General features: G+C 50.1%; 2 long non-coding RNA genes across 2 annotated transcripts; one reads left to right on the top strand and one right to left on the bottom strand.

Moving 5' to 3' along the window:
• On the bottom strand, window positions 1-17,348 carry LOC103555859 (uncharacterized). The gene is made up of 6 exons (XR_546071.2): window positions 16,976-17,348; window positions 14,245-16,317; window positions 12,282-12,662; window positions 11,939-12,149; window positions 8,214-8,327; window positions 1-306 (listed from the first exon to the last, which is right to left on the bottom strand). It is a non-coding gene; the product is annotated as an uncharacterized lncRNA (long non-coding RNA).
• On the top strand, window positions 16,885-27,738 carry LOC103555858 (uncharacterized). Its single transcript, XR_546069.2, has 3 exons — window positions 16,885-17,223; window positions 18,128-18,193; window positions 26,276-27,738. It is a non-coding gene; the product is annotated as an uncharacterized lncRNA (long non-coding RNA).

Below are 27,738 nucleotides of genomic sequence, written 5' to 3'. Positions count from 1 at the left end.
TCACAATTCATTATTTCCAACTTTACTCATCAGAGGGAAAAAATCATTAAACCTGAGAATCAGGGCCTCGGGGCTCTGTGGGGAAAATGAAAGTGGCTTCCAGACAGAGGGGCTCCGTCATTGTCCCACTGACTGTCCTCAATGTCCTAGAGACAGAAAGAAGCCAGAGTCTTGAAGGCTGGCCTCGCAGAAGGTCCTTGTGCTCCTTCCCCCCATTGTCTCCGAAAGGCTGTTGAGCATGGGCACCAAAAAGAGCCGACCAATGGGTCCTTCCCTACACGAGATGGCCACGCGACTCCTCCACGTCTAGAAAGCAAAGTGGCTAGTGAGTTTTAAAGTTCAGCTTTATCACCAAAAAAAAAAAAAAAATCTTAATTTAGATCTTATGACACATTCCTCTATAAATACAAGAATCCCTTAACCCATTCCGAGGTGCTAACGAAGCGGGCCACTGAGAATCACAAAGGACACTACAGAAATATTCGCAGATGGGCTGTGACTGACTTTAGAAGGATAACAAGGAATATGGCCAATGAAAGGATTGAGATGGGAGGCTGGGGAACACAGCCCTAAAGAAAGGGACCCTGTGAGCCAAGTTAGGGGGTCCAGCTCGGGGAATTTTGCACACGAAGCTGAGCAGGGGCAGTGGCCAGAGGTTCAGCTCCCAGGAAAAGGGGCCAATCTTGAAAGGCCCTGAGTCCCATGGCCAGGAGCACCTTCACCCTCCTGTAGGACTTGGTTTCTATGCGTTTTACAATGCTTGCTCCACTTCGTAAATACCAAATGTCAAGCGTTTATTTAATGTTATTTGAAATTCCAGAAAAAACGTTCTCCCTACAGTGAGTGGAATAATTTTTTAAAAACCTGCATCTATGGTGCCATTTTCTTGCTTAATACCCTTCAGTGGCTCCCAGTGGTTCTTAGGATATGAACTCTCTGGGGGGGGGGTCCAAGGCGTTACACAATACTAACAGTTATTGACATTCTACTCTCCACCGTATGCTTTACCTGTAGAAACTCATTTAATCCTTATCACAAGGGCGTGAGGCAGGTGCTATTACTAACTCACAGTGCATTTGGAGATACTTTGCCCGAGATTGCATAGCTGGTAAATGTTGGGACCAGGAGTGGAACGCAGGTGACATAGGCATGTTCCTCCCCCTACTTCACCATTCCAGTCCAAGCCACCATCACCCCTCCCTGGGCAATGGCCATGGCCTCCAAACGTGACTTCCGCTCCCACCTCAGCTGCAGACTCCTAGATGCTGCCATGACCTCTGACTGCAGCCCATCAGAATCCCACCCTCACACACCCTGCTTGGACCACCACTTCGTTTACTCCCAGTCCACTCGCTTTAATACGCTAATTCCAACAATTCTTTGGCCTCAACACAACCTATAAGCCATTGATCCTATCATGTGTTTATTGTCCCAGACCCCGCTCATGCCCCACTACCCTCCAGCCTAGTGTAGACTTCCAATCATCTCTTTCATGCACCTTTATCTCCTCAACCCTTTTTTCCTGTCGTTGTACTTACCTGGAAAAAACCCGATCCTGGTTAAAGCCTCATCACTCCCACTCTCCTCCTGAACCCAAGCAACTATCTTTCACTGGAGGGAAACCCAAAGCAAAGCTGATTCTCTGTTAATGACCATCAACCTCAGGTGAGCCTTCATGGCCGCCCAGGAACCCGGCTACTCTTCCTGCCTCAATCCAGCCTCCCACTTTCCTAGATGACGTCTACCCCTCTCTCCTCACACTTCCAAAAGTCCTCTCCATTCTTACCATCAGTTTGCTACCTTGCTGAGAAAAATGAAGCAATTAGAAGAGAAATTTCACGCACTCCCACCTCCCCTCCCCCTTTGCACCTGCTCTTCTCCCTATTACTGCTGATTCATTGTCTATATTCCTTTCTAAGGCTTTCCTCCTTCTCCATCCCATCCCTTTCCTGCATTCTCATCTTTCTCTCTTGTATCATCAACTCTTCTCTTTCTATGAGATCATTTTAAGCAGCAGGTAAGTACATCTATTGTATTCGATCTGTCATATAGTCTCCTTTCACCACATGTTCCCTTCTCCCTCTTAGAAAGAATTGTCTATATTCATCTTTTGCCCATTCTCTGTTTAACTCAAATCTGTCAGAATGTCATCCTTACCAGTCCACTAAAAGAATCGTTATCAAGGACACCAATGGCCTGCACGTTGCTGTACCTAACGGCCATTCCTCGGTCATGTTGTATTTTAGTGTATCAACTGCATTTGATAAGTGAGCCGCTGCCCACTTGGTGAAACCCTTTCTCCAGTTGGCTTCTAGGACACCACTTGTCTTAGTCCCTTTGGGCTGCTGTGACAAAATACGACAGACTGGGTAGCTTACAAACAACGGAAATTTATTTCTCACAGTTCTGGAAGCTGTAAAGTCCAAGATCAAGACGCCAGCACGGTCGTGTTGGGTCAGGGCCCTCTTCCTGGCTCACAGCTGCCAGCACCTTCTCACTGTGTCCTCACATGGTGGAAGGGACTAGGGATTTCTGGGGCCTCTTTCACAAGGGCACTGACCCCATTCATGAGGACTTCACGCTCGTGACCCGAGTACCTCCAAAGGCCCCATCTCCTTCAACCATTAACTTTGGGAGTTAGGATTTCAACATATGAATTTGGTGGGGGGCGGGGCACAAACATTCAGACCACAGCACCACCCTTGGCTGTCCTGCTCCCCCACTGACCTCTGCTTCTCCTTTGCAATCCTTCCCCATGACGACCACCAACAAACATGGGAGTGCCCCGCGGCTTACTCCTCGGAGCTCGTCTCTTTCTACATGCCTCAGCTAGGTCGGTAGCTCCAGACTTACGGCTTAAATGCCATCCATTCCTTGATGACTCCTCAAGTTTTACTGTAAAGAGATCTGACCTCTATCCTCAACTCAGACACCTCCACTGGGATGCCTAATCGACATCTCAAACTTTACTTGTCCCCAGATTCCTGATTTCCAGCCCCTCTCCCAACTTTCTCCTCCAACAGTTGTCCCCCCCGTCACTTAATGGTAATTTTATTCTTTTTGGACCTCACCCCAAAGCCCAGAAGTCACCCTTCACATCAAATTTACCAGCAAATATTGGCTCTACCTTCAGATCTATCCTGAACCTAGCCACTTCTCACCGTCTCCATCACACACACCGCCCCTCTGCATCATTTCGATAGCCACCAACTGGTCCCTCTGCTTCTGCCCTGTGCCCCTACAGCACAGCAGCCAGAGTGACCCTTTTGAAATATAAATCAGATGACATTACACGTTCAAACCCTCCAACAGCTGCCTGCCAGAGCGAAAGCCAAAGTCCTTACGATCACTTGTAGGGGCATAAGTGATCTGCTCCCCACCCCCTACCTCTCGGACCTCAGCTTTACTACTCTCCCCTGCACTCTCTCTGGTCCCACAGATGTCATCCCTAATGTCAGGGACCATGTCTATTCTCTCTTCCTTTAGGGAACCTAGCATCATGCTTGACATCTTGTGGACACTCAGAGACATTGGCTGAAAGAATGCTGCCTCTCTCCCTCTCTCTCTCGCTCTTTCTCTCTCTCTCCCTCTCTCTTTCCCCCCAGACTAGGTGCAATTCTAAAGCATAAGCTTTGCCTCCTTCCCCTTTGCAGCCCTGTTCGTTACCCAGCACCTAGCACACAGCAGGTTATACCCTCAGGAGGATATTACAATGGGATTCAGGACACGGAAGCGAGCATGGGAAAGGCCCACAGGAAGACATGCAAACACACAATTTGCAAGAGGAATGAAGACAAGCCTGTCCTACTGCCCCTCGAATTCCTCAGTTGGAAGGATCAAGGGAAGAAAGAAGATAAGAAGAGATTGGGGAGGAAACCTCTTTGGCAGGAGTGACCTGAGTCCGCAAGAGGTCATGTCCTTCTGACCTGGGCTGGATGCCACCTTCCACCCCCGACGCCAGAGAGGGGGGCTTCCAGGGGACTGGAGAGGAGCTGCTCTGTGCTATGGGTAGCCGGGGCAAGATAAACTAGGTCTGACTTCTGTCTACACAATTAGAGAAGGTGACCGAGGGCTCTGGTGGAGGGTCACGGGTGCACTGCTCTACTGGAATAGGTCTGATCACGTAGGAGCAAAGCAGGCACGAACGTGCCCTTTGACCAGACAGCGACTCTGCAAAACATGAGCTGGAGTGGACATCTTAGAACAGTCTTAAATCCTTCTCATGGAGGGGTGGGAAGGCGCGGGCCCAAGAAGCTGCAGATGAACAGCAGGCGGCTGGGGGAGGGGATGCAGAGGCCACCTTAGGACAGAGACACGTGGCCTGGGTCAGAGGGGTGCCCGAGAGGGCCAAGGAGAGCCTTCTGGACAACTTACAGAAACAGTCAGCGTTAAGCAACAGCCAGGCCCTAAAGGGACAAAGCCCGTCTGTGACAAGGACAATTCTAGGGACTTTTCTGTCTACTTCTGTTTCCTCTCATGCAACCGAAACTGGCTGTGGAAGCAGAAAGGAGAGGCCGGGCCAGGCAGAGAAATGGAGAAGAAGGCAGCCACACTCCCCTTGGCCACCACAGGCTTCATCCCGAAGCTGACCCTGGGTATAGGAAGGGAGAAGATCTGACGTGAAGGCGGTTGAGAGTTGTAATAATTAGATGGGACTAGGATTACAAGGGATTTCTAAACCAAGATTTACAGTGACGCAGGAACGTCTGCTATTCTCTGCGAGCAGAAAGCTGACGAGCCCACCGGAGTCGCCCACAAGGTCAGGGGACAGTAACCTCAATGGTCTGACACTTGAAAGCTGCGTCTTGATCATCATTCACACCTCTTGCTTATTCAAGATGCAGACACACACACACACGTAACCCGGCTGGGGATGCAGAAATAAGTAAGACCTGCGCTCTACACATAAGACGCTTATGTTTTGGAGGAGTCAGGACATCATTCAATACCTTGTGCCAGTTGCCAGGATAGACCTACGCACAAAGTGTCACCGGAGCCCGTGGCAGAGAGGGGCTAGGGTCAACTCAGGGCCCCACATCCAAGATGTTCTGTCTCATGAGACGTTCTGACAAACCCTGCATCGAGTATTTCTACTCCAGTTTGGCGAGTGTAGACGGGCTGTGTGTCTTAGAGAAGAAAAGTGCCTGCAGTCACACACTCACCAAGTCTCAGCAGTCTGAGAAGACGAAATGTCTTGCCCTGGGCCCATGAGCTTGCCCCTTCCCAGGGTTGTTGATCTGTCCACCAGAGACTTCTAGCGACACAGCACCGGGGACTGAGGCAGGAAACCCTGGAGCTTCAGTTCGGAAGTTTTCCAAATTCGACACCACCATGACTTCCCCTTTGAAATGGCTGAACTCTCGCGCCTAGCGGTCCTTTAGCCACCACATGTACGTCTCCCGTGGCTGCCAGCCAGCTCTGGACGGTCCCCACTGGGGAGGGTGCTCCCAAGCCTCAGCCGAAAGCTGTGTCTCCCTGTGGTTTCTCGTCCTTCATCCTGGTTTTCCCAGTAGCCTCACAGAGCAAATTGCTCCTTTTTCCACATAACAGCCCCTAAGAAGCGTGACATTTCTAATTTCGATCCTGTCCCCCCACCCTTAGCTGTCAGTTCCCTGAGTTAAACTGCCCTTGCTCTTCAGCTGTTATTTTAAGCCATGGTTTTGAATCTCCTTGTCACCCTGTCCTCTCTTATGAACACATGTCAGTTGACCTCTCTCATGAAGTAAGCTTTCACAGAGGACTGAAAGAACTGAGTGAAGAAGGTTCTAGGGGGGTGTGGGAGGCAGGTGCAAAGGCCCTGAGGCAGCAGCATGCTCATGTGTTCCAGCATCAGCAAGGAGCACAGGTCACTGCAGAAGCCCGAACCAAGGACAGAGTAGGTAGAAATGAGATGGGAGAGAAAGGTTAGTCTAGGTAGGTCTTATAGACAAGAACCTGAGATAAAACCCAAGTACTAGGAGTGACATTCTTAGATTCATGTTTTAAAGACATTGCAATGTCTACAGGCTGAGAATGGATTATAGGAGAGGTGAGAGATGACAGAGGAGACTACTGAGGAGGGCACTGCTATGGTCTGGGAGCTTTGCCTCTGAGCCTGCCCTGGTGTGTAGACATAGGTACGCTCCCCACAGGAAGATCAGTGGAGATGAAATCACAGGCAGAGGTGGGGAGCTCCCAACACCAAGGGCTAATGTTACTTTCTTCTCATGCTTCCTATGTGCCGGGCACTCTTCCAAGTGTGTTATACGCTTTGACTCAGTTCTTATGACCACCCATGAGATGAGGTTGTGAAGTCCTCTCATCTCTTGGCACAAGGATCCTGAATATATATTTCCATCTGACGTCAGTGTAGTAGGGCATGAGGTCAAGGGCACTTCCTAGTGTCGCCCATATGTGGTGTCTCAGTGGCCCCAGAACTAACCCCATCATGTCAGAGTTGAATGTGGGGGAACAGAGGGGGCACAGATGCTTTGTGAAGAGCTTGGACTTGATCCGCCGGGCGAGGGGGCACCACAGACGATTGCGTGGTCCCCTTAGGCCACTGGCCTGACGCTAACAGTGGAGATGAAGACATGCGTGTCCTTGATCTCCGAGGCCAGAGACAGACAGAGCTCGTCACCAGGTTCTCAATTAGCAGGCAGGCCCCTTGCAGAATTTGTGGGGCTAATTAGTATTAGGGATGGGTTTGGAGGACAAGCTTATGTGTACAAGTTCTTGGAACATTCCCCTTGGACGCATCCTTGCTTCTAAGTGTTAATTAGAGCTTCTATACTGCAGCTTGAAATCGAGTGGGAAATAAGTTGATATAGGTTAATTCAGTGGACAAGAGAGACGACCCCTCCTTGAAGTCTCGTTTGCTTCCATTTTGGACAGCTGGCCAAGGTCCAGGGGCGGCTCCTAGAGAGCTCAGATCTCAGCGCATTCTCCAGATTGGGTCATATCCATATGGTCTCCTTCCTGTCAGCAATGTCAGAGTTTTCCCTCCCAGCTCCCATATCTCTTAGGTTAATTGAAGGGCAAGGTGGTGACCTGAAGTCCAAAAGATTAGTCCTGGAATTCCTATTCTGGCTTGGGCCAGCTCTGAGACCTCAGGGAAGTTATACAACCTCTCTGAGCCTCAGGGTCTCCATGTGGAAAACGGGAATGAGAAGAGCAAGATGCCTCGTAGAGCTGGCCTGAGGCTCAAAGGACCGAGCCTCGTTCTCCCCCGCTCATGGAGGGGGCCCTCGGGAAAGTCTGGTCTCCATGTGCATAGCTCCCAAGTGCGGCTCTGTCACTGTCCTCTGGAAACACCTGCTTTCAAAATGTGCTCCCTCCTGGTTCTAAGCTACAGCAGGTATATCCCCAGTGCCCAAGGGCTGGGACTCTGGGCTGTGGGAAAACAAGGTCTTCTATCTCGTTGCCAGGAGGGCCTCTCTGAGAAGGAAGCGTCAGACGCCCAGAGGAGAGCCTGTGGGACAGGGGCTGGTTGTACCTTGCCCTTTGATGTAGTCCAGCAAAGGCACGAAGGACGAATAAAGCTCGCTTCCAAACTGTGCCAGGGTCTCTCGCAGATCAGCACATATTAGGATTTTGTAGCAGACACTGTTGGGGCTCCGCCCACATCCCCGCAGGGAAACTTTACCATTTCAAGGCACCTGGCTCCCAGCGTGTCGTCACCCCCAACAGCACCTGGGTCCCTCCATCATTTCCTTGGAGGGCTGCCCTGAGGCAACTGGAGCCCAATTTGCTGGTCTGTGCAGAGATCAAAGTCCCTGGGAGCAGCCTTAAGTGGATGGGTGCGGGAATCAATCCCCGGGCTCCCCTGGCCCCTGGGCAGGACAGCTTTTCACTATGACCTGCACTGTCCCCAGCACCCCCCTGCAGGGTTGAGCTTAAGTGGCCCTCTGTGGGCCTTTGCCTGACATCACAGTCTTGCTTGGCCTCCTCCCCTCCCCGGACCCACTTCCCCACAACCATGCCAATGTTTGCCGCAAGCACTTTCCTAACATACCACGTTCACTTGAATCACTCCGGGGTCTGCTTCCGACAAACCCAGCCTAAGACAGAATCAAATTCAGATCATAAGGATTTAGCATCTACTCTGTGCCAGGCACAGTTAGGAAGTTTTGGGGTTTTTTAAAAAAAATTCATTATCTCATTTAATTTCATAATTAACTTTTTGGAGATGTTAGAAGTGAGAAAACTGGGACTCAGAAATTTAAGCGACTTACCCCAAATCACGCAGCTGGCAAATGACGACCTTCTCAACCTGAGAATCTTGTCCTCTTGTATCTGCTCCTTTCACATGGCGGGGAGGCGGTGGTTTGCCGAGGGAGGTAGGAAAGCTGAAAAGGTCACCAGGTCAGCTACAACCACATAGCCAAACTTTCATCTGTTCTAAATATTGGAGTTTCCATAAAATATTGTACTTTCTAAAAAAAGATTCTGTTTAAAAAAAGGCAAGTTGGAAACGACTGCATCATATCTGCTCTGTGGGATAGCGATGGAGATTAAATGAAATAATGAAGGCAGAGTGCTTAGCACAGAGCTTGGCACACAGCATATGGCTGACAAACGCCAGCAGACGGGATTATATATGAATAACATGCACTCACAATTTATGTGTGCTGGTTATATTTATGCCATCTATAATTTAAGGAAACAAATAATTTATATATTTTCAGTAGATGCAAATACTCTCCACGTCTAGTTAGCAGAAATAAATTACACAAACATGCATATATGCATTATTTCTCTGTATACATTTAGACTGTGTGGATACAAATGATTTGACTCTAAGCTGTGTGCATGGGGTTTCAGGGACGCATCTCCTTAAGAAAGGTGGAAATTAGCGTGAAACTCCCATCCTGTCCGTACCTCAACCCTACCCCGCTCTCACCTGCATTGTCTGCTGTGCAAGTATTGGTCAGGAAGTTGAAGGAATTTGGCTCACCATCAGCAGCTCATGCCAGACCTCTGTGCCTCAGCAGAGAGGACCTGTGGGAAACTGCCACTGCCCACGCAGAAGACAAGAGCAGGAAGCCCATGGCCCAAACCCAAAGCTCACCTTCCCATTCATTCATGGCACAGTAAATACTGAGGAAGACCTACTATGTGCCAGGTTCTGCCATAAGCGCTGGGATAGACACAGTGGAGAAACAACAACAATGAAACAGACACGACCCCTGTCCCATAGGGAGGGAGCATGACACTAATCAACCAATTGTACAAATAAGTGTCTATGACCAACTGGAATAATTCTACAGATGCTGTGCAAAAAACTGTGTCAGGGTCCAGAAAGACAGAGAAAGTTTCTCTGCAAGACGGAAGTCTGAGATGAAATCCAAAAGATGAACAGGTGTTAGTCAACTAAGTGAGAGAATATTCGGGTGGAGGAAATCCCAAAAGCTAAGACTCTAAGGTGGACAGAGCACAGAGAATTTTTAGGGCAGCGAAAACATTATAGTGATGGGTATATGTCATTATGCATTTGTCCGCACCTGTAGAATGTGCAACACCAAGAGTGAACTCTAGGAGGAACTATGGACTTTGGGTGACTACGATGGGTCAACATAGGTTCATCCTTGGTAAAAATTGTACCACTCTGGTGAGTGATGCTGATAACGGGGGAAGCTATGCATGGGTTGGGGCAGGGGGTATATGGGAAATCTCTGTACCTCCCTCTCAATTTTATTGTGAACCTAAAACTGCTCTAAAAAGAAAATAAGATCTATTAAAAAAAAAAAAAAAACAGGATCTCTTGTAACTGAATTAGAAGTGGTCCTATACTTATTGAGAGAAACCGTCCTCTCTGACTGCCTGCGCTGCTCTGTGGGTTCTTGAGCACCTTCATCCTGAAGGGACAAGCCTTTCAGCGTTCTCCCCCGGCTAAGGAGAGCTGCGGGCTGAGAGGATTAGCTGGACCCACAAGGAGCTCACAGTCTAGTAGGAAGCCTGATGATGATTAAACACACATCCACAGATGGACAACTCGGGCGCTCTGTGTTCCCACCAATTCTGGTGCTTTCCTCCACCTTTCACCTGGCCACACTGTGCTGTCACTGTCTCTTTGCTTGTTGGTCTCGGAGTGGGGACCAATTGTTGCAGAGTCTCTCTACATCTCAGTGCCAAGCTCTTTTCAATAAATATTCGTCGGGGAGATTAGGGGCTATTTGGAGATGGGAAGAGGTGCAGAGAGGAGGCAAGCGAGGAAAGGCAGGTGGCAATTGGTACAAGGTACTGTGAAAATATATGCTGAGTATACTCAGTGTGCCCGGAGAGGTCAGAAAGGACATCCTAGAGAAGGGAATATTTGAACTGGCTTTTGCAGGATGAGTAAGAGTTTGTTGACCAACGAAGAGGAGAAATGGTGACCCAAGCCAAGAGACCAGTGTGTTTAAGTACAAAAGCCTGAGTAGGCATGCCACGTGCAGGAGAGGGACGTGGGAGATGTGGCTAGAAAGGAAGCAAGGTTGGAGGCAGGCTGCGGCCAGCCAGGGAAGGCACTGGTAAACCAAGTCTAAAAGCTGGAACCCCAGCCTTCAACCATAGCGCCCAAGAAGGGCTTGCAGCCGGAGACTGATGGCTGCTAGGGACCTAATTAGGTTAGCAGGTCCGGGAGTTGTTGGGGACAAGTCAGGCCACAATCCCTGGGACTGAGGACATACCCAGGCCAGGGCTCACTGCCTTGATAGTTGAACAGGTCACAGGTGCTCTCCGAGGCAGGCTGGCCGGGCCAGCTCCTCTCACTGCAAGTTTATCTCATTCAGGATCTATTCTCTCTCTCTGTTGCGGATAAACATAGACCCTTATTTTTATATGGGTCAATTATGATGCCAAGAAATCCCACGGGGGATGCTGACATCGGGAGGAGTCTTAGAGGTCCCCCACCAGGGCCGTTCCCCCTGACCAGAGTCAAGAGGTCTCATGGCTTTCCCAAGAACACGCAAACTGGGCGGCAGAGCGGAAACTGGGAGCGGGTCCCCAGATCCCCAGGGCAGGGGTCCTGGAGCTCTTGCACCATCCCCTGTCCTGCCGTCTGTGCTGGGAGTCTTAGAAACAGTGCTTTGGACCTGCTAGGCACAGGGCAGGTGAGTGCGGAGGGCGGGGGCCGCTCCCTCCCCATGGGGGAACGGGTAGGTGATGGTGTTTATTTCTTCTTTCCCGTAGAGGAATAATCCAACGTGGAGCGGAGGATGTTTTCCCTCTGAGATCTGCTAATGGCATGAATTAATTCAAGTTCCACCGGAGGCTGTTGCTATTCTTAGGCCCCTGCTAGGCCCGCTGGGAACTGAGATGCCAGTGACTGGGACCATTTGCACACGGAGCCATGGGAAGATGGACAGAAACAGGTGGCTTCCAAGCCAGGAGCTGCCCATCGTTCTGTTGTTCGAAACGAGACAGCCTCTCCCATCGCCCTGTTAGCTCACTGATCTAAGATTTAGGGGCTGGAAGCAACCCCTGAACCATCAAACAACATCCACGCTCGCTCCCACCTCCCCGCTCCGAACACAGTTCACGAATGAACGCTTTTGGCCATGTGGACAAATATTAATAAATTATTCTCCCCCCCTCCAGTTTTCCTTTCACTCCACTTTGAGAAATGAAATCCAATTCAGAATATGGAACAGCTTATTAAAAACATAAACTCACTCTTTGACTCTATGAGTTGGAAATAAAAGGTATTTTTTAATCAAAAGGAATTTCTAATTCACTGCAGCACTGAGCTTGCTGAACTCCACCTGTTGGAAACGCCACTTGCCTAAATGACGTGAACTGGCACGTGGCAGAGAATAAAGCCGCCAGCTCAGCTCGGTCTGCATCGGCTCTTCAAGTCACACACGCTCAGAAAGACCTCAGTGTGGGAGACGTCAGCTGAGCCCCAAGGAAGGGCTGCCAAGAAAGGGGTTTGGGTCAGAAATGTCTGAAAATACACGAACACCTACAGGAAACTTACCCAGGAGAACGGGATGAGCTGATTTCATTCATTCAGCTCCTGACTCCACGAATATTTATTTCTGCGTCTGACTTTGTTTTCGGTGCGGAATGTCTAAAGATGACTCATAGGTGATCCTGGGCTCAAGGAACGCCTGAGGTGCTGGGAGCCCAGATAGGCCGGTGATACGTGAAGACGCAGTGCTGAATGCTGTCAAGGGGATATACGTAACCTGCAGGCCAAGAGACATGAGAACGAACACCTGGTCTTCCCGGAGGCACAGGAGTGCTCCCCTGGAGCGGGAGCATTTTAAATGACACTAGTCACAGCTCTTTCTTTTGCACGGGGCTTAAGCCCCACTCACCTTGGCTTAAACAAAAGAGGATTTCATTGGCCCAAGTAAACATGCATCAGAGGTGGAGATTCAGGTACAGGTGAGTGAGCAGACAGAAGAGTCTGTTCAAAGGCCCTGAGGCAAGTTTCTTTCCATCTCTTGGCTTTGCTTTGCTCTCACCAAGCTTCCTCCTTGGGTGCATTTCTCTAAGTATTGGTAAAATGGCCTCCTGCAGCTGGCGGCCCACACTTTACCAGTTCAGCAACTCCAGGGAAGAAAAGAACCCCTTTCCCAGTTGTTCTTGGGCTGACTCTCGCTGGTGTGGCCTGAGTCTTGTGCCTCCCTGGGCCAGTCCCTGCTTCAGAGGGGTAGAAGACGCTGCCTGGGCAGGCTTGGGATGTCTGCCCATCTCTGGAATCAGAGGAACAGGGAAGGGGAACACATCAGCCTTTTCCAAACTGCATTCATTCCAGAACATTCATTAAGGACCACACTGGGAGTCGAGCCCTGCTCTGAGAGAGGAAGCTGCACAGGACAGAAAGGACAGAACTCCCTGCCCTGGGTGAGCTTGCAAATGAGGAAAACACAGGTGGGGTAGATGCAGTATGTACAAATGATAGGGAGAAAAATAACCCGAGGAATGGGGGCAGGGTGCTACATTAAAAAGGGTTGTTGAGGATGGTCCCCGGGAGAGGCGACAACATTGTGCAGAAGCTGAAGATGCTGAGGACCCAGCCAAGAGAGTCACTGGGGTACAAAGGAAAACAGCCGTGAGAAGAGCCATCTCTGGGGCCGTGAGGCAAGAAAAGGCCTGACAGCTTTGAGGGGCACCAGATATCCCATAGCTTGACCCCACTGAGCGATGGGGAGAAGGGCACGTCAGGGGAGGGTGGGGCGCGGAGAGCATGCAGCACCGGAGAAACCATCAAAGGACTTCAGCTTTTATGCTGAGGGCAGCGGGAGCTGCAGGGGCTGAGCATACTGGCGAGGTGGTACCCTGTTGGAAAATCGAGATGCTCTGATCAGAGAACGGAGGATGGATCCTGGGGAGAGAAGACAAGAAGCACCTGGCTCAAAGTCGCGACAGAGCATGGGTGGACGTGTGGGAGAGACTGTTCCTGGCAGAAGGGATGGCATGGAACAAGAATAGATACCAAAGGCCCCTAGATACCCTCTAGGAACCATCAGCTGTGTCAGTTAAAATATTTAGAGAGAGAGACTGTGTCGGGGTTAGAGCTCCCGGGAGGAGGGCACAGGAGAGGGACCGAGTGTGGCCCATGCAGTGCTCCAGGCCCCATAACCGGAAGGTATATGCCCTTCAAGAGCATCTCTGTGGAGGCAGGAGAAGCCTGGCAGAGTCAATCGCTCCTTCTAATCTTCCCTCCCAGGAAACTTGCAGATATTAAAATGACCACTCAAGGGGAACGTGATTTGATTTCAAGTTTAATTGAAGGACATTGTGCAAATGCGGAAATTTAGAGAGGAGGAAAAGAAAATTTCCCGGTGATGGTTTAATTTCCATTTCTTTTTCTAAACGTGGAAAGCTGTGTATTAAAAATGCTAGGTGAAGAATATTACAAACAGATAACCATTTCTTTTCCTTCCCAGGAAAGGGTAGATGCCATTTGGGATTCCCTCGGCAGATGATCAGTTTAGCAAACATCAGTGAGGCGCTAGAATTGGCAGAGTACCGTCCACATGCCCACATCATTGGCCCAGCAGCGGTAGCTAAAATGTGATGGAGTTGCACTCCGCGGCAAGTGGGTGGGTGGGGGCCCAGAGTCTTAGGGAGTCGGTTCCCCGAGGCAGACACTCAAGCAACTCAGCAAACACTCAGGGAACCCCATCCAGGTACCACCTACTGGGCCAGGCCCTGGGGGTGACGTGGTTTCTCTTATATGCCAGGATGGTCTTAGAAGCCAGAAGACATGGACCCAGCCCTCCAGGACAGAACAAGCGTGACAATGACCACAATCGTGGGCTCCGCCCTTACCTTTGTATTTGAAGACAATTGGCAATTTATGAAGCACTTTCTCCTGTACTGATCCTTCTTGCTCTCACAGGAACACGGTGCACAGAAATGGACCCAGATCTGCCTGACTTTGATGTTTTGGTGACCAGGACTTGGTCTTTGTCTTAAAATTCTGGGCCACTCCATATTGTACCTCCTTCAACCAACTTTCTCAGCTTCCACTCTGAGGCTAAGAGCTGAGTTTTGTGTAGATATAGTTCTCCTAATGACCTATGAAGTGGGTGCTGTTGCTGCTGTATCTTCAGATTAGGACCCTGAGACTTAAATTCAGTGAACTGCTTCAAGGTCACTGCCTGGACTTGACCCCAGGCACCTGGCTCAGGAAGCCACACTTTTAACCATGCAGCCCTGAGCCTAGTGTCTAAGGGTCGAGAGCTCAGTGTGAATATAATTTCCAATAGAGCTGTTATTTTTAACTCTCACCACAGTCCCTAAAAGCTTCTGTTAGCAGCTCCATTCTTAGATGAAGAAATGGAAACTTGGAGACACTAAGCCAACACTGACATCAGAGCTCACTCACTTAGAAGGTGCCAGATGTGGGATCCTAACCCAGCTTGGTCCCACTCAATCTGCTGAACATTCATGCCCCCACAGGACTTGGCCTCTGCTAAAGACTCATCATCATACATCCTGGTTCATCTTGACTCTTTCTTCCTCTCTTCCCCTTCAAGAGAAGCCAACTGGCACATCCCTGAAAGTTCAGACGGGGGTCATGGGAAGTTTTGGCCCCAGACTCACGTTGTCACTCTCGACTTCCATCAGGTCTCCCAGAAGCTGGAAGGATTTCTACACCCACACAGGCACAACCAGACTGACCACAAGTCAACTAAATGGGTACGGCGTCTACCAAGGAAATGACCACAGAGGAGCTGTGTTGATGGAAGGGATTGCCGAGCTGGGGAAAATCAACACAGCTTGAACAGCCAATCAGTTCTCTCGTGACGGGGGGTTTACTGTGGTGGAAAGGACACCTGACACGGAGCCGACACTGCTGGCTTTCCACTATGGGGAACGAGTGGTCATGCCACTCTTTCAACTCTGAGACTATTCTGAAACTCTTCTTCCTCACCTGCAAAATGGCCATCAGCCCACCCATGCGGAGGTGGGGAGGCCTCCGTGAGGACAAGGATGGGAAAGTACCGAGCGCACCATCTGCTCAGAGTAGGTGCTCAAGAAACACTGGTTATATATACTGGCTGAATCCAAATGTGACCCCTGAGGCTTGTTAGCTAACGAGGGAGCATGTGTTGAAGTGGCTGTTAATGTGTAGAGACAACAAGCAGTCAAAACTATTTTTCAATTTTGTTGACCGGCCACATTTGCAGCAGGGCCTCCGAAAACCAAACTTTGCACTCGTCTTATCAGCCCGTTGGTCGGGCCACTTGCGTATGTTGTTGGCTTGCATCCACTTTCTCTGAAATGCCACAAAGGAACCAGATTGCGGAAGCCACTTGGGGATTTTCCACTTCTCAATGGGCTGCTCTGGAGCCCTTCAGACCCTTGAGATCCGGAAGAAGGAAACTGCCACTGAGAAGGGGACTCAAGGGGCCACAAGTTGAGTGGGGGGCCCTCAGGACCCGGAGCAGGACGACCTGAGACAGCAGCCTCTCTCTTCTGCCAAGTGGCTGTTTGGCCTTGAAAAGTCACTCTCTTCTCTCTCTGGGTTCCCCGAAAGGGGAGAGGGGATGGGCTAGAAATCGAATACCCTCCTCGATGACTAATCAGAAGAAGAAATATCTCTGAGCTCAGAGGAGCCTACTATGGTCTTCAACCTGTTGCGTTTACCATCCTATCTAATCTTTGTGACCATCCTGCAGATTTCGGGGAGCCTCTCCATCTTACAGATGAAGAAACAGGAGGGGAGATTAAGTAGCGAGCCCACGTCACAGCAAATGAAATGGCAGAGACGACTTGGGTGCTAGTCAGACAGGATTCAACATCCCAACAGATGAACACCCACTCCTCGGTTCTTCCACTAGGATGGTCTCTGAGGGTCAACTCTGATGTTTCTCCACAAAGCTTGAATCACGGACCCTGCAACACGGAATGCAATTTATTCCGCCTTCCAGAGACGAAAAGCATCAAAGCAAGCTTCCGGGAATTTAATTTCAGCGTTTGCATCCAAGTCACCAGGGGCTCAGGAGGCCAGGCGGGACACACTGCCCCGCGCTCGCTCTCGCCTTCTCTCTCTGTCAGAGGTGAGCAGCTCCAGCTCCCCCATCAGAGATCTGAGGGTCTGCCCCATGCCTACCTCGTTCCACCGCATCGAATGAATCCCCACTCTTGCCCAGCCCCATGGCCCCATTTCCACCGCCCCTGGGAGGGCAGAGCTCCCCACTCCACTCTCACAGACTTGCTGACACACCCTCAGCCACTGCCCTGGCCCTGGTTTGCCTCTCTAGGCACCTTCTCCACTCTCTCAAGGTTATCCATTCTGAAATATTATCACGTTCCTATTACAGCCGTCCAATGGCTCCCCAAACCCACAGAGTCAAGGATCAGCTCCCAGCAGAGCTTCCAAGACTCCCCATCATCCAACCACCCCCTCCATCTCCAGCCCCATCTCACCACACCCACCCACACACACACACACACACACACACACGGAGCAGTGCCGGGCCTCGGGGCTTCCCGCCTCCACCCTTCTCCTCCTCTTCCCAGAACACTCTGCCCACCCTCGTCACATGCTCACCCTTCTTCGCCTGCCAGCTCCTCCTCGCCCTTCAAGACTCAGCTTGGCATCACCCCACAGGGAGCGTCCCCTGGGCCGCGGGTTGGGAGGTGCCTCCTCTGAGGACTGGTCAGGCCTCTTGATGGCTGCAGACAAGGCACCCGCTCCCTGGTGACACCTCTGCCCTTCCCCATCTCACCCAGCAGCCTGACTCTGAATTCAGCATGGCCTTCCTCCTGGTCCTCAGGCCCTGCCACTGGGCCTCTGGGGTGAGTCCGAATCTGCATCCTTAGCAGGTGATCTCTGTTTTCTCCGGAAACCATTGCTCTAATCTCGCTCTGACTCCCTGCGTTCAGACCGGGGTTTGTAGTTCTCCATGGTGGGTCGTGAATACGACGAAACCAAACTGCTAAATCAGAGTCCCTAAAATTTTCCACTCCCACACCAGTTCTTTGCCAGGAAAAAGGCAACGTATTGTTGTCCAGGCGCAGTGTTTTCCTTCCAGGATGCAGTCCTAACCAAAGGGGCAAGGGGTGTGCTGGGAAAATTTCTGCAGTTTGTCCCTGGGCCTTCTGGTTATTCTTGTTGTCCCAGGTTGCTCCGAGCATCCAGAAACCCACCCTTCATAGAGTCAGGAGGCTGAGATGGAAGGACAGCAGCCACAGAGCCATTCTGGTCCATTTAAAAGGGTGACTCTTTTTAAAGAGTTGATGATTTGAGAAAGGAGAATGTGCTCTGTGGCCACAGAGACGCTTGTGACTAATTATTTTTTGACAAGTCTGAAACTTCAGGGTCAAGTGGAAAATATCTCTAATAAGACATTTGGCACAATGAGGAAGAAGGAAACAAGCATTTATCAAAGACCCACTCTGCGCCAGCCACGGCTTCCATGCTTGACACATTGTTTCCTTGAGTCCTCTCGGTATGCTCCCGTTTTACAGATGAGGAAACTGAGACTCAGAGAGGCAAACACGTTTCCCAGGCTTATGTGATTATTACAGAACCGGAGCAGGGTTGAAGGCTCGTAGCTCAGCTCTCCGTGCCTGTTTGAGGCTGGATTTCCTGGGTGCTGTCCTGGAAAGATCCTTGTTGTAGGTGACTGGAAGCTGGGATTTCTGTTCAGCTAATGGACAAGTCACTGGCCCTCTTGGCAGCTTACTTTCCACATTCCAGGTGAAGTGTTCCATCTATGTTCCTTGGAAGTCCTGAAGCACCGTGGAGGTTGCACTGGGTCTCCAGGTAGGTGATGGGGAAGGGGTCCTGGACAGATTCCCCCTTCTTCTTTCCACCGAAGTAACTGCACTTTGGTTGGTTTATATATGGAGGTTACATGTAAGAGTTCTTATGAAGAAAGAGACCCACTGCTACATATATATGAATAAAAGAGTGAGTGAATACAAAATCCGATGACCACAGAGTCTCTAGGGCCCCATCTCTCAAGCGCAATAGCTGGGAGCTTTGTTGACCAACAGCAAGCTCTACACAACGCTGCGCTGTCAAGAGTGGCGATGTGTCCACCCAAAGCCAGCCCTCCCAGGGATTTGTAGAGCGTCATGTGCAGACATTCAAGTGACTATTACTATGCTTAGCCTTCTCATCCGTCACTCACAGGGTGCTTGACAGTTTGTAAGGCGTGTTCATACACACGGTCGTATTGTGATATGTTGCCAGTTTTACCAAGATCGGGGTCTTCAGCGGTTTGGGAAGCTCCCTTTTAATGGCCCCACATTCTCGCTGACATCCTCACACTATTCCCTTCGAGACTCTGGAAACTTCCATTTTCCCTTAAAGGCCAGCTCTGGAAAGCCTCACATCCTCCTTTGCACTGCTGGGCCCTTCCTTCCCTGGGCCCCACACCACTCTGACCCTTGTGCAGCATGTTCAAGTTGTGTCGCATCCTCCCTTCCTGCCATACTATGAGCATCACAAGAGCAAATGGCTCAGTTAACACCTGAGGGACTGAAGAATGAACGAATGAATGAGGAAATGCGTGGGTACCCAGCTTCTTACATTAGCTAACTTCTATCTCCCTGATTCCCTAAGTAAAGTCAGTCCCGCCCTCATGCTCACCAGGTAGCATGTTTACGAGGACTTACTATGTGCGTGGGACTATACCAGGTATGAGGGGACCGGTGGTGGACAGGAGAGCCAGGGCCCCTGTCTTCGTGGAGCATCCTCTTTGAGTAGACACACTCAGAGTACTTCTCACACAGAATGGTCAGCACCTGTGTTGACGTTAGTCTCGCGAAATCTCTGTGAAGACCTGGACTACGTCTGGCTCATCTTCATGCCCAGCACCCAGCTCAACACCTGGGGAATATTGGGTGTTCTGTGAATGTTTGATGGATGAATGTGCCCATCAGAAGCCTGGTCCCTTTGCCGGACCTTATTTCTTGGTCCATATGCAGGACCTGGGACTAAACACATTTCTTCGCAATCCAGGAATCTCAGATGGCACCCTGGGCAATGAGTATTTTTATTCTTCAAAGCTTACACTAGTCATTCTCAAGAAAGGTCATTAATAAAGCCCTTTCTGTGTGCCTGTGTGAGTGTGTGTGCGGACGTGTGCGCACACACACACACCCCATTTGGAAAGAGTTCTCACCTTATGGCATAAGACAGCACCATTTCGTGGCAAGGGAATAAAACAGAAATCCGTCTTCCCCTTTTGCCAGCACTGCCCTGGAAGCCACAGAAGCAGCGAGGTGGGCCGTGAACAGTTAATGGGGCCAGGAGTCCGCGCAGTCACCTGTTAGCTGCGTGACCCTGGGGGAGTCGCTTCACCTCTCTGAGCCTCAATCTCCTCATCTGCAGATCAGAATAGGAACAAAACAGAAAACCACATTCCATCCACTTGCTTTTACTGATATTTTTGTTCAGAAAACTGAGGCCCGGAGCCCAGATCTTAAAGGCACGCAGGGGAACTCAGGGGCAGTAGGCATCAGGGTGCCCAGAAATAGAAGAAAGGAGCTGAGTGTCCGGCCTGGGACAGCTGGGACTTAGAAGTCAGGCAAATCCGCTCAAAGCCAGTTCCTCTCTCCTACTAGCCATGTGGCCTTAGGCAAGGCACTTCCGCTCTCTGGGCCTTGCTCTCTTCATCTGTGAATGGAAATAATGATGCTCCAGCTGACCTCAGGATCTCTAACTGTTCGGTGCCTCGCTGCCTGCCTTTGCCGACCGCCTCTCCCCTCTGTTTTCTGGTCTTCAATGACCTGTGAACCGTGATGTCTAGTCCCATAACGGTGTCAATGCTGATGTCAAAAAATTCTGCTACCCGCTCCAGCACAGCTAAAACCTGAAAGACAAAGCCACCAAGGGTCAGAGAGTGGAGTGGCTCGACCTCTTGGTCCCTGCAGGTGGAATTGCAACCGCTCTCTGGAACCATTTGGCAACATCTACAAAAGCTGACCACATGCACGCCCTTTGACCCGAGATTCTGCTCCTAGATATTGTTCACCCCAGACCTGTGCTAGAATCCCTGTAGAAATCCTGTTCCTTGCTGGAAATCCCCTAAACCCATCCACTGCAGACTGAATGGGTACATTAACTGTGGAATCTTCCCACCGTGGAGTATGACACAGCACTGAGGACACAGCCACCGCTGCTACACGTATCAGCAGGGACGAAGCTCACAGACGTAACATGGAGCGAAGGAAGCCAGACACAAGAGCACCTGCTGCGTGCTTCCAGTTACCTAAAGTCCACAAACAGGACAAACCCATCTATGGTGATGGTCTGGGAAGTGGGTGTTGGATAATGTCGCGAAGTAGTCAGTGGGAGTGACGTCACAGGGAAGCTTCTGGCGGTGCTGGTCCTGATTTGTTTCTTGATCTGTTTTCTGATTCCATGGGGGTGTGAAAGTTCCTTCGGTTGTACGCACATTCACGCCAAGTGCATTTTCTGTATGTTTAGGATACTTCATTCTTTATTTATTACTTGTGTTTTCTTCTGTCATTGGGTCTTGCTGCAAGACTCTGTTTGGTCTTCCCTATAAAGATGTCCCTTATTGGCTAGAAATCATAGGAGAATTTTCTCCAAAACGGCAGAAACAGAGGATCCTGCTCTCTGCTTTTCAGTCTTACCAGGAAGGAGAAACAGCGGTCCAGGAACTCGGTACCCTGACTCTCCCGTGGATTGTACTTATTGCTCAGTCTCACCTTCTCCTGTGGACCCAGGTGTGCGCCTCCCGTGGGAGATGGGAGTGGGATCCTAGAGTGGGATGGACCTAGGCAATGCCCCCGGGCCCCTGCACCTCCATGTCTTCATCTGTAAAATGAGGTCCTTAGTGCCTGATGCAGGATTGGCGGGAGCATTCAGTGAGATTATCTAGATGAAGCCTGAGGCGAGGTGCCTGGTAGAGAAACACGCTAAATGTTGCCGCTGTTATGACGACTTTCCCTGTAATACTCTAAGCCCTTTAGACGCGCATCCTCGCTTCATCCTCTGAAATCTGGATTATCAACCCCATCCTACAAACAAGGAAACTGAAGCTCCAAAGGCTCATCTCCCATGATCCAGGTCAAAGAGCTAACCTAATAGTTCCCCAACTGTGCTCAGCATCAGAATCGCATGGAGAGCTGGTTAAAACAATTGAACATTTGCAGTGTGCTGGGGCAGGGGTTGGCAAACTATTTCTATAGAGGGCCAGAGAGTAAATATTTTAGGCTTTGCGGGCCGTGGGGTCACTGACACAGCTATGAACCCTGCCTTTATAGCAGACAAAACAATAAGGAAACAAATGGGTGTGACTTCTTCCAGGAAGAGTTTATTTGCAAAAACAGGCAGAAAGCCAGATTTGGGCCACAGGTCACCATCAAGTGCTGGGAAAATGGAGATGATCAGAGAGAACGAAACAGGCAGATGCAGAGCCCTGTGACCAGGCCTCTAACGCAGAGGTTCCTTCGAACGAGATGAAGGACAGCCCAGAGAAGAGAGCTAGACGCAGTCAGAGAAGGACCGACGCAGGAAATGACTTTGACTGGATCCTGAGAAGTAAGTAGGAGCTCACCAGTCAGAGGGCGAAGAGTGTTACAGCTGGAAGGAACAGCGGATGCAAAAGCACGGAGGCCGGAGAGAGTGCTGCCCACTCAGCCCAAGGGTCATAGCTCAGCGCCATGTTCCTGCCCTACCTCCCTTCTGGCGTATTCTCAGATTGTACCCTTTGGTGTATTCTGTGATTTTTTTTTTGACCTACTTGTTTGTAAGTGGGCTCCACCACTGGAATATAAGTTCTATGAGGGCAGGAATGGCCCACAATATGGAGTGAGGGGTCCCCTTTATGTTTCCCCAGCACCCCGTGCCTGCTCTGACCATGGAAGTCACCATGTTGGGGGCAATTGTCTTTTCATGGGTCTGCCTATTCCTCCGCCTCCAGCCGCTCCACAATGAGACCCAGTTCTACTCAATACGCATGTGCGTCCTCTGCACGTGGACCTGTGACTGGGGCTCAGTAAGTACGTGCTGTGGGATGCATCAGTGGGAGTCACGCAGCGTGGGGAAATGAGGAGTGCAGGGACTAAGGCAGAGATGATGCTGCAGAGGCTCCAGACTCAGGTCGTGGTGGCCCTGCATCACAGGAAGGTGCTGGGATGCTGACCCAGATGTGCCGGGACACGGGTTAGCTTCTGTGTAGAACGAGCTCCCAGTTGGGGGACAGTCCCATAAACGGGTAGTGCCAGTGTATATTCTGAAGAAGAAGGCATGAAGTGCGCTACAGGCGGAGCTGTGCACCCATGAGGAGGGAGCTTGCACTGTTTGGGGAGGGTAGGTAGATAAGGGGTAGACCACAACACCCACCGCCCCCTAAACTAGGAGGCAGCCCTGCCTTCGGGGACAGAGTACTTACTAGCTGTGACTTGGTACAAGTCACATCACTTCTTGGCCTCTGTTTCTCACCTGAAAACAGAAACAACCATAACATCACTGTCCTAGCTCGGGCTCCCCAGGAGACAAACTCTGAGGAAGAGATTTGGGTGCAGAAGGTGCACTGAGGGGTGGCCCCATCCACCCAGGGGGAGGAAGAAACAGGACAGGGCAGAGGGAGGTTCTGGACTGCAAGACAGTCACCCTGAAGGTCTCGGCTGACCCCTTGGGAACCGGGCTGGAAGGCCCTGCGGGGGTGAGCTGAGTTGGCCTGGGGGCTTGGCTTTGCGCCCCCACATAGGCCAGTAGTTGGATGCAGGCAGCCTGGAGATGGCCGTGTGACCTTAGGGGAGGCATATCCCTTCAACCAAGGGCAATTCCTGGGGAGGGATTCAGCTGAGAGCCAAGCGACGAGTCTCCCCCCGAGGGGTCCTGGGCAGCTGATGACTCAGTCCCCTACACCCACCTCAGGGGTGCCAGGTGGAGCGCAGAGGAGGACACACTGTGAAGACCTTGCCTCTGCGAGTCAGGAGGATCTTGTCGTATGTCTTATCTGACAATCAGTTAAGTGACCACATGAGAGAGGGGTCATTTCTCAAATAGCGAAATGATTCTCTATGGTTTCCTCTTGAAAAAAAAATGATGAGCTCCAAGAAAAACGAGGCCAGCTTGAAGTTCATGTTGTTGTACAATGAGTCTCTTACAGGCACCCACAGCATCACAGCAATAGAGGGACCAATCCAGCCTCCCACTGAGCGGAGAGGGAAATTGAGGCCCAGGGAGAAAGATGGCGAAGCTTGGACAAGGACGCAGGTCTTTCGACCGTCAGATGCGTGCCTTCTCACGTCAGCCCACAGGTTCCTCTTGCCGAGATCCTCTCCAAGCTAACACCCGATCGTGGAAACAGACCATACTCAACCCAGCAAGTCTTCTAAAAGTCCTTGTGCTGTGGTCTGGGGACTGAGCTCTCTGGCTCTGGATTGGACCAGATCTTTGCACAGATTCCAGCTCTATCACTGCCCAGCTGGGTGACCTTAGAGAAGCCACTCACCTTCTGCACCTGCCTTCTCATCTGTAAACTCGGCATGGTAAGGCCCACCTCACAGAGCTGGTGCAAGAAGTTACTAATACACTGTGTGGACAGCGTGCTCAGCCTAGGAGCCAGCTCACCAGAAGCACCTCAAAATGGCAGCTGCCATCAGTGTTACATGGATGGTGCTGGGCCAGGCACCGAGAAGCTTGGAGGGGTGGACATGGATATGATCTCTCCCTGCATGGGACTGATGATAAAGAGCTAAGATTTAGAGTTGGGGATGGTTACTCAAAGGACAAATGTCAAGGAGGGTGTCATTAAGTGACTATATATGAGGCAGTGAGTAAAACAGATTTTATGAGAGAAAGAAAGAGGAAACGTATAGGGCTGACTTCAGACTGACATAAAACATACATTTGACATATTTTTATCTTCTTATTAAAAATATTTCTTGTTATTGTCTGATATTAGATGCATTTGCATCCAATGGTCAAAGTAGTTCAGTGAGGACAAGAAAGAGCATTCTCATTTTACGGAATAAAGAACATGGGCTCCAAGAAACAGGGCGCTTGTCCAAAGTCACACAGTTAGACACTCTCCGCGTTTTTTTTTTTAAATGGAAAAAGAACTTTTATTAGTATCTTTCCGTCCTTCTTACACTTTTTTTATTCCATTGAGGTGAAAGTCACATAATACAAAGTTGACTGCTTTATTTAAAGTGTACAATTCAGCGGTATTTACTACATTCACAGTGTTGTGCAAGTACCATCTCTTTCTAGTTCCAAAAATCTTCATCACCTCAAAGTAAAACCTCCTACCCAGAAAGCATTTATTCTCGATTCCCTGCTCCCCTCGTTCCTGGGAACCGTCAATCTGTGTTCTCTCACCATGGGGTTGCCTCGCCTGGATATTTCACGTAAATAGAATCATATCTGTCCTTTCATGACTGGCTTGTTTCACTTAGCATAGTGTCTTCTAGCTTTATCCACGCTGTAGCACGTGACAGAATTTCGCTCCTTTTTATGGCTAATATCCCATTGTATGGATATACCACAATTTGTTTATCCATCTATCCATTGATGGACTTTGGGTTGTTTCTCCTTTTTGGCTGCTGAGAACAGTGCTTCCAAGAACATTCATGTACAAGAATTTGTTTGAATGCTTGCTTCAATTATTTGGAGTATACACCCAGGAGTAGCATTGCTGGGTCATATGCTAATGCTAGGTGTAACATTTTGAGGATCCCCAAACTTTTTCCACCGTTGCTGGAGCATTTTAGATTCCCCCCTGCAGTGCACAAGGGTTCCACTTTCTCCACATCCACGCCAGCACTTGCTGTTTTCCTTTTTTAAAGTCCTTACGTTCATCCTAGTGAGTGTGAAGTGGTATCTCATTGTGGTTTTGACTCGCATTCCCCTGATCCCTGACGCCATTGAGCATCTCTTCTTGTGCTTGTCCGCCCTTTGGTTACCTGCTTCGGAGAATTACCCATTCAGATCCCTGGCGCATCTTCTAATTGCGTTGTTTGTCTTTTCTTTGGGTTACATTGTGAAAGCTCTTTCTGTATTTTGGGTACTAGAACCTTTTCAGATGCATGCTTTGCAAATCATCTCCCCCGTTCTGTGGGCTGTCTTTTCTTTCTTGATAATGTCCTTTGATGCATGAAAGTTTTCCATCTTGAGGAAGTCCAATTTCTCTGTTTTCTTTTGTTGCTCATGCTTTTGGTGTCATCAGGGCTGACACTGAAAGCCTGATCCTCTATCAGCAAACCATGCAGCCTCCTGGACAACACACAGCCTTCCGAGGGGCGGAGCTTGTACTTTATGTAAATGAGCCAGGTCTAGAGGCAGCCGGCTGCCAGTGAGAGCAGCTGTGTGCACAGACAGTCTGAGGTGAGGGTCGGGGCAGCAGCGTCTGCCTCTCTGCTGGGCTGGGTTGGGGGGTCCCAGTTCTAGATGCTGGAGGGGGCCGTGCAGCAGGAGAGGCTTGGAAAAGCCCCTCCCTGACAGTCAGGCAGAGCTCCGAACAGAACCTCCGGGGCAGGAAACTAGGGGCAACCATGTGGGGAGCCGGTGACAGCACAGGAGAGGAGGGAGGGGACAAAGAGAGAGGAAGGAGAGATAAGAACAACGGGCTCGGGGCTGGGGTAGGGACAAGAACCACTGCTGGAAAAGAAACTGCTTTTCCAAACTCTCAAACGTTGAGTCAACGCCCCACCTAGGAGAAATAAGAAAACTCGGGCATCCTTGGGCTCTAGCCTGTGGCCTCCAGCGGTGCCCTGAGGGGACTTGAGGTGAGGGCTCGCCTTGAGAATAATTTCAGGCTCCAATACGTGTACAAATGTGCTGCGTGTCTTCGCACGTGTTATTCCATTTAATCCTCCCAGTAGCTCTATGGGATACTTATTTATTTTCTCTACCTTACAGGTAAGGAAACGAAGACTCCAGGAGCCTATTTTCCAAAGGCCGCATTACCAACAAAGGACAGACCGAGATTTGGACTCTCATGTCCTGATCCCCGCCTCAGGCTCTTTCTGCCAGAACCACAGACAAATCCACAAAGTGACCCTCCGTGAATCTTAGAGGTCATTTAAAGGTAGCGGTGTCTGCCTCGCTACTCAAAGTGTGGTCCGTGGACCAGCAGCATCTGTACTCCCTCAGGGCCTGGTAGCTGTGCAGAATCTCAGGCCCCAGGCTGGACCCGAGGAATCAGAATCTGCATTTTAATGAGGCCCCTGGGTGATCTGTATGCACACAACAGTTTGGGAAACATTTGCCTATGGGGTATCATTTCAGACTTTCAAGAATTTTTACCATTAGAAATGAAGATAACAACAACAGTCAGCATCGTTAAACTCAGCATCCTGATCCAACCACAGACCGGTCCAAACTTTTCAAAATATCATCTGAGCAGAAAAGCTTATAAACTGCTTTGCTTATCAGCCAACAGCTGACCTCAGAACCTTTGGCAAGACAAAATGTTCTGCCCTCCCAATGAGATCAGTATCGCATTTCTGGTGGTGTATTTATCTAGTTTTCATTGCTGACATGTATTACGTAACACCACCCCTCTTTCTTCTGCCATCACTGGCTTATTTGAACATCTGACTTACCTTGACCCTAGAGCACAGTGCAGCTTATGCAACAATCTGAACGTTTCTCCTCAGAAGTCCCCTGTGTCCCCATGGTGGCCTCGGCTCCTGTCCTCATGCCGCAGACAAGATAGCTGTGTCCCACCTCTGATTCTCTAGGCGACTTTAGGATCCAGCCCTGGCTGCGTGCTTACTGCCTCCCATTCTTCGAGGATTTTCTGGGCTTAACTAAGAGTCTTTCAGATCTTCTTTCCCAACTGTGCTGGGCTTCGAGACTGCTCAGAGAACAGAGGCACCTGGCTCAGAACGTGTGTAGATAATACCAAGCAGAATCTTCCTCCTCTCTCCGTGATGGGGAATGAGGGGGCCAGCAGGCAGATCAGGACCAAGGATGGGACCCGAGGGGTCGGCTGGGGAAGGAAGAGGTCCAGAGAGAACAGTGCTGAAAACCCAGGGTTCTAGGGTCCAACAGAACTGAGACTTGATCCAGCTCGGCTTCTTATTTGCTGGGTGACATTGGGTAGATTACTCACCTACTTTGAGCCTCTTGGTCTCATCTATAACAGGGAGAGGATGATGCCGACCTCTGGGACTAAGTTGGCTAACATTAGTAAAATTCTGGATGCTAGGCTTGTCATATACAGACATTCAATAAGAGGGAGCTTGTTTTTTGATTGTAGAGTAAGTCATTGAGGGAGACAGCCCACAAATGTCATGAAACTTCCAATTCTTAAAACACACACACATGCTAACATGTTTTCCTGCATAAAATTCAATAAAGAATAACTGAAAAAATTA

This window comes from Equus przewalskii, chromosome 8 (assembly GCF_037783145.1).
Source record: "Equus przewalskii isolate Varuska chromosome 8, EquPr2, whole genome shotgun sequence".
In the NCBI taxonomy this organism is placed as follows: domain Eukaryota; kingdom Metazoa; phylum Chordata; class Mammalia; order Perissodactyla; family Equidae; genus Equus; species Equus przewalskii.
The sequence above is the reverse complement of the archived record's forward strand: the minus strand, read 5'-3'. Positions and strand labels throughout refer to the sequence as shown.